Raw genomic sequence first — 7,924 nt, 5'->3', positions numbered from 1 at the left:
CCCAGGTTCCAGAGGCAGTGACGGCCTCACAAGCTCCCTTCAGGACCACAGGCTTGCTCTTCTGCTGGCATCACAATGGGGCTGCTTAGAGGGTCGCCCCAAGTGACTGCACATCTCACGGCCCAAGTGCCTCGACCATTCCTAGTGGCAGACAGTCAACCCAGAGACTGCGATTCCCCGGCCACGCGAGGAAAGCTTGACACTACCCCTCGTTCAAAGCCGGGCTCCACCTCTCATGACCCCGTGACTGTGCACATCTTCTTTAACCTTTCTGAACTTCAACTGCCTCATCAATGAACAGGAACAGCATCTCCCCCCAGGGGTCACTGTTGCATTCACATGCGATAATATATACGAAGCACCCAGCTCTGTAGCAGATCAATAAACGCTGTTTCCCCGCCTCCTCTCTGTGCTGGGTGAGGCAGCCGGCAATGCCTGTAGCAGCCATTGCCTGTGTTACCTGATACGGTCTTGTACTTGCACTAACCTGCTCCAGATGAACGGCTGGGGAGAAATAATGATAAGCCTCTTATGGTTGTATATTATAGTCACAGAGCCCACTGCAAATTCTTCATCATATTTGTTCTTTAAAAAAAGACCTGGGAGGCTGACCGGGATAGCACAGGTGATCTCATTTTTAGAGACATCGACGGTGAGACCAGAAGAAGGGAGGGTCTGATCCAAGGTCTTGTGGCTGATAAGTAACAGAATTAAGGTGGGAACCCAGACCTGTGCTTTTAAAAAAAAGAAACAACAACAAATTTTGTTCTGGAAAGTTTGCCAAGGCACCGCCCGGTTCTCAGGAGCCACTGAAGGCGCCGTTCTAAGGAGAAGAGGACCAGGGATGCTGGCGAGCGCAGCACATTCCGACCCAGAGAAGCCTGTAACCTGGTTGAACTAATTGCCATGCTCCCTCACACTCACGCCGAGCCTGCCTTCCAGAGAGACCCTAAAGTGCTTCTGATCGCCTCGTACATATTTATATGCCTGCGTGCGCGATAAAAATAAAACCACTTCACCCGCCGCTGAAATGCAGCCACTCGCGGTGTGAAATATGGGGCTTATCGAACAGCCGCAAGGAACGCTCTAGGGAAGAGGCTCCCGTCCATCCCGACATTGCAAGGGGGCAGCTGGAAGGAGGTGGAATTTAATTATCTTGATAAGTAAGTGTCGGCCTCGGAAACAGGAAGACAACTGGTCCCCAGGCACCTAGGATGCCCTCAGGCCTCCCTGGGATGGAGAGCTCGTCTCGCCAGAGGAAATAGGAGAGGAGTATGCATCCCTGAACCTCACTCCCCGAGAGCCAGTCTGCAGGTGTTGTGGACCCCAGCCTGCTGTTCTCCTCCTGGACCCAAGTGTTCTACCATGTACTGCTTCTTCCTCTAAGGGAAGGTGTCAGGAGGCTTCAGTGATCTCATGTCTTGGAACAAGAACCAGCAGTTTTGTCTGTGGTCCATTCAAGGCAGAGTTATGAAGGCATCTTTTTGGAGAAGTTGAGTATCTTTCCCAGTCATTCCCACCTTCCAGTGGTACCTTGACTCTGTTCTGATTGCTGATGCAGAGCCTTGCTCTCGGTTTAGACTTCTGGCTCCTCCCTCCTTTTCTCCTTCCTTCCCTTCCTTCCCTTCCTTCCTCTCCCTGTCCTTTGCCCATCTTACCACCATAGTCTTAATCCCCTGGGGCAAGCACAGAGAAGGCAGCTAATGCTAGTTCCAGAACTAGCTAAAGCTGGGCCTCGGGGCAGGAGCAGGAGCCAGCCAGCCTAAAGGGTGTGCATGGGGTACATGTGGGCAGGGTAAGGGAGATGGGAGTGAGCAGGGTGGGGAGGCTGGAAGAGGGAAGGGTGTTTTAAGCAAAGGGAACAGCATGTACAAAGGTCTAGAATCAAGAGAGCTTAACAGGCACTAAGAATTGCAAAGGTGGTTCCACTGTGGAGATGAAGACCCTTGTAAGCTGTTCCAAAGGTGCCGGCTGTGGTCTTCAGGCCATGAGAGGCCAATGAATGGTTTTAAGGAGGATGTCCCGACCAGGCTGTAGACGCTGGTGTGTCCAGGTGACCTGGAGTATGGAGAGGTGGGGGTTGTGGGGATGGATAACTTTGAAGGCTGAGGGGCTTTCCTCTTGTGCTTCCAATATTCTCCAATTCCAGGGAAATATTCCAGCCTGATTCACCAGCTGCCTCTTTGCAGGGTCAGCCTTTTTGCAGGGTAAATGGAAAGAAGAACAGGAGGCTGGACATGGGAGGAAGAGGGGCACCAGAGGAAGGCAGGGAGGGGATGGCTAGGGGGTTAAGGAGTTAGTAGGATTGTTTCTGTTAACCAGTAGATGGGGAGAGAAGGCGGCGAGAAAGAAGAGCATCTCTGCAGAGATGTAAAGGCTCCAACGGTGAAAATTTCCCTCTGGGGGCTGAAAAGGGACTGGTCAGTGCAGAGGGATCTAATGTCGAGAGTCACAGAATCTCAAGGTGGGCAGATATGTCCAGCTCATTTTGTTTGATGCAGGATTTTAGAGGAGTTTTTACTGTTCCCTTGCCATCCCTCGGCATCCAGTGCTTTCTGTGATCTACAAAGAGCCTCCTAACCTCAGAGCTTCACCTCCCTACACACCCCCTGGACTCATTTTCCTGGACCACCTGTTGCTCCTTGGATGGCAGTCTCTGTTCCATCTTTGAAAGGCTTTGCATGCGTGATTCTGTCCTCAAAACTTCTCTCTGACTCCCAGGCATCCTTCAAAGCTTCAGGTCTCACCTCCTCCAGAAAGCTGGTCTCCCAAGTCTAAGCTCGGCGCAGGTACAGGGTATCTGCTTTGCCAGTGGCACAGGAAGGAAGAGATAAAGAGAAGGGAGGTGGAGGTAGATTCATGCCCAGGTAAGACATCATCTGTCAGGGGCCTTGGGGAACCGGCCTGGCCTTTTGCCTCTTACAAATGGGAACTCTGAAGCCCAGAGAAATTAAATTAGCTCCCTGTGCTATAAATTGAATTGAGATTTTCTCCAAAGGTTTCAGGACCTAGAAACTCAAGACAGAAAGCAGGCTGACGTGCAGAGGAGGGAATGGTGGGTCTCACCAGATGGTTTTTTGTAATTAACCAGAACATTTGCATTACAAATACCTTTTCACTCCAAACTGAATGACTAGTCTGGTTAGCTAGACCAACCTTCTTTGCTCCATCGTTCCTCCGGAACTGTGATCAAAGCTTGAGCAAGGTGACACTTGGAGGTGCCAAGGGACAAAGTTAAGGGCATCCAGACTTTCCAGAGATTGCACTAGGACTTGGGGAGACAAGACACACAGGTGAACCAACTGAAGAGAATCTTACCTCACTGTGTTGTGCAGACTATATATACCAGAAATAGTGAGGATGCAGGACGCTAAACATCCTGCTTTAGGTCTCAATTTTCTCATCTATAGTATTATGGACCCATCACACAATTGTGACTAACTAAGGACCTCATGTACATGTGTTTTGTGATGGCATGCTTTATTGTGAATATACTATATCTTAAGGAATTCCTAAAATAGGAAGCCTGTTTGTTTTACAGAATATAGGCCCTCACTTTTCAAAGGTTGTAAAAATAGAACCAATCGCATATTGGATGTCGCCACCTGTTGTCTATGGGTGGTATTGCAGCTTGGCAAGGCAAGGAGGGAAGGGGCTGCTCCAAGGGTGACCTCAGGAGATCCGAGGCTGGACTTGACAATTGTAGACACGAGAGTTCAAACACAGGGAGAGATGGCCTAATGTTGGAGAATGCCATAGGAGAGAAGTGAATTTGAGTATTGTTCACATTGACATCTTTCTTTGGTGCGTGCTCATGGCAACCATCTGCTGAGTCCCTTGAGATCTTTGACCCTAGAGTCTTCATCCACTCCTGCTCCACTGCAGAGTGCAGGAAGCTAAGGATAAAAGGAAGGGACCATAGAGAAGGGTAATTATAGCATCCTATGGCTGCCTCGGTTGTGGGTAGTAATTGTTGCAGCTAATATTTATTGACTGCTTACATCATTTGAAGCATTGTCTTATTGAATCAGAAAACTTGGTGAGGGTGGTACTCCTTTCCCATCCCCATTTTACAGATGAGGAAATCAAAACACAGGGAAGATAAATAATTTGTTACAATTCTTGTAAGTCGTTTCTTCCTCCCTTCCTTCCTCTCTTCCTTCCTTCCTTTTAACAGTCATTTTCTTGAGTGCTGAAGCTGGGATTTGGGTCTAGGCAGGCCAACTCAAGAGCCTATGCTTCTAGCCACTGCTCATGACAGTCTATGTTGTCACCTTCTATGACCAACACCTGTCCATCCAGGTCTCATTCTTAGCAAATTCAACGATATAGAAAAAAGTACAGATCTTGCCGATGCTTTTCTAGCCCTGCCTCATCTGCCCAGTATTCCATCCACGTGTCCATCCACCTGTTAGTCCTTTCTCTAATCCATCTGTCTACACACCTACCCACCATCACCCACCCGCCCACCTCCTCACCCTTCTTTCTATCTATTCTTCCACCCATCCACCATCCACCCATCCATTTATCCATCTATCCTCTCAATAGTTCTCACATCCAACCATCCATCAACCATCCAAGCAATCATTTTCTCACCCATTCATCTTTCCATTCATCCATTCTTCCTTCCTTCCATCCAAAATTTGCCTAAGCACCTGACACTTCCCAGGCACAAGTAATACAGAAATGAGTCAGTTGTGGTCCTTACCCCCATGTTGCTTACAGTCTCAGAAATACATAAAAGCAATGTGACCTGAGGCAAGGGGCCTCACCTCTCTGTGCCTCAGTTTCTTTTTCTATACTATGGGGTTAAAGACAGAACCTGCCTCATAGGGTTTTGAAAAGGATTCAATGAAGCAAAATACATAGAACAGTGCCTGGTACACCTTAAGCACTCAATAAATGCCATCAGTTGCCAGTGGCTGTTTTTCTTCTTGCCATCATCATCATCATCATCGTCATCATCACTATTACAACTACTGCGATACTCCAGGAAGTGATCAGAAGCCTTATCCATGGTGAGAGCAGTATTGCCCATCCCACAATCCACAAAACTCTTGACATGAGACTTTAACAGGTATTAATGCAAAGAGAGTTCTGAGGCCAAACAAATTTGAATTTCAGGTAAATAAAACTGAAAAACTTTGCAGGATTTCTCAGAGCCCTTAAGTGCTCATGTGAATTGTAACTCTCCGAGAAGTGGAGAATGGCTTAATATGCAGCATTTCTCAAATATATTTAACCATGGTATCCTCTTACAAGGAACGTGTATTACAGACTACAAAACGAATGGTTGGTGGGACCCAGTTTGGGGAATGCTGGTCTCCAGTGTCAGCCTGTTCCTCTCTGCCCCTACCTGAGCTGGTCGGCAGGGTTTAAGTTCCTGCCCCTGACTCCTTCACCTGGTCCAGCTCTTTTCTCTGGGCCTCAGACTCCCTATGGAAAAGCCCCCAGCTCCTCCTGTGGGGAGACATGCTGGAGCTGGAGCTTCAGTCCAGGTAGGACTGAGGTCCATTAAGGAGGCAGTGTTGGACTTAATTCCAAGCAGCCAACTCTGTATCGATTTGGGTCACCAACGTTAAAGCGTCACTTTCAGTTGCATTTAATTTAAACAAACAGTAAAAAAAAAAAGAAAAAAAAGAAAAAAAAACTTGGTCTTGTCTGGGATGCAGACTGGAGGATATTTAATTCCCAGCATGGAGAGGCAGAGGGCAAGGTAAGAAGCAGCCAGAGGACTGTGTGAGTGTGTGTGAGTATGTGTGTGTGTGTGTGAGAGAGAGAGAGAGAGAGAGTGCATTTGAGAGAGAGAGGAAATGTGTGGATCTCTGGGACTGAGCCTGGGGAAGGCCTGCAATTGATCCCTCTCTCCAGAATTCAGCATTCCTCTATCTTGGCCACTTTGGGCAATTCTTTTCACTTCTCTGAGACTCCGTTTACTTATCTGTAAATTGGGCTTATATAAAGCTGCCGTAAAGGGCTTTTATGAGAGTTAAATGAGATGAGAGAGGTGGAACACATTGGATTAATAGAAGTCTTGTTTTTTTTTTTTATCTCATTTCCCATCAAAATATTGGCTTCCAGTGTGTGTGCGTGCACGTGTATGCTCATGTCACTTGTGCATGTGTGTATCTTGGCCTGGAAGGGCATTTAAGAGCTCTGGCTTTGGACTCTTCATGGATTCAAGTCTTGCTCTAGTACTGTGTTGTACTGGGAAAGTTGCTTAACCTCTCTGTACCTCAGTTCTCCCATCTGTAAATTGGGAATAATGATAATACTCATCTCATACACTGTTGTGAAGATTCATTGAGTTTACACACATTTCGTACTTTAAAGTACCTGGCAAAGGAAAAGCACTTTCACAAAGGTTTACTACACTGAGCATTATTGTTCAACTCCACAGGAGGCCCTACCCCAACCAGCAGAAGCCATCCCTGTGGAAGCCAGGTTCTAGGAGGGAATAATATGTCATATTCCTTTCCTCTCCAGGAAATAAACAAACTAGAGGTCACAGGGGTCCCCAGGGCTCCTTTGACCTCTGGGGTTGTTCCCTAGGGTCAAGAGAAGAGAAATTTGCTTTGTGCTGTAGCGCCCTCTGTTGGGAGAGCCTAGCTCAGCACCATGGACAGAGGGAGGCTGGGGGCAGACAGCCGTATCTCAGGCTGCCTCCTGGAGGTCCCGGGCTTTTTTTTGCTCAGCTGATGCCCCAGAAGGAGGCACGTCCCACCATGACTCACGGGTCTTAGTGCCAGCACTGCAAAGTGGAGGCCTTGTCACTGGCAGCTGATCCGCTAGGAGACAGGAGAAGAGGGACGTTAAGCAAATTAAAAGACTATGTCTGCACTGGTTGACTTTTCCTTTGGCTAAGTCACCCTGTGCCCTCTGCTAACCATGCCTCTCAGTGCTGCAGATACACCTTTCTCTGGGGCAAGAGAAAAGCTTCCAAAGCTGTATTTTGTGAAACAGGAGCTGAAGGAGTGGGTGCCCCCAGGAGAGGTTGTGCAGAGGTAGCAGTATTACTATGAACAATTACCATATGGTAATAAACATGCACTTCGCAGCCCAGCCCCTTTGGGGAAACCAACTGTGCACCTGGGCGGTATGTCCTCTCTCTGAACACGCGATCCAAGGGGCTGTTGATTCTCTGAAAATGTTCACAGCCACAAGATGCACACCAGCACTGGCTAAGTGCCAGCCTGTGCTAGGAGCTGAGGCTATAAGGAAGTGCCCTGCATTCATTCATTCATTCGTTCATTCACCCACCCAGTAAATACTTATTGAGGGCCTACTATGTGCCAGGCACTGGCTAGGAAGACCAATAATTATAATGCAGGAAGGTCTTAAAAGAGAATGTGGGTAATTTGGAAGTCCTGGGGCTGAAGGAGGGTTAACTGAGGTCTCTATACCCCCACCTCCTCCCCAGCCCAATCCTTGGCCCTAAAAAGCAAACCTCCTCTTAATATCAGGCCCCCTTTACTCCTTGCTAGCCTCTCGCAGGCCGGATGTCATTCACAGCTGGCATAATGGAGGTGACTGACTGCAGAGCCTCTTTCCGGCGCTCCCTTCGGGTCTTTTTCCCAGTTGAAATGGACCCACACTGGGAGGAAGCGTCACCAAGGAGGACCTTGGAATCCCACCTGACCCCTGGCTCTCCTTGCTAACAGCTGGGCTGCAGTGTGTTCAGACAGTAAGCCTCACCTATTCAGGGTTTCACCTGGTGAACTGTTGCCTATCTACCTGTCTGGCTGCACTCTGATGTGCAGCTGGGCCTACAGGGCAGGAATGCCCACCCAGGGGTGCCTGGTATTTACCCGAGGAACTCAGACCAACCTGAGGGTCCTCCCAGCTGGATGCTGCTTCTCAGCCGGGAAGGCCTTTCCACAGAGAGCTTAGCACCTGGATTTGGGTTCTATGGCCTTTTTCCTGG

This window comes from Vicugna pacos, chromosome 13 (genome assembly GCF_048564905.1).
Source record: "Vicugna pacos chromosome 13, VicPac4, whole genome shotgun sequence".
In the NCBI taxonomy this organism is placed as follows: domain Eukaryota; kingdom Metazoa; phylum Chordata; class Mammalia; order Artiodactyla; family Camelidae; genus Vicugna; species Vicugna pacos.
Note: the sequence above shows the minus strand (reverse complement) of the source record.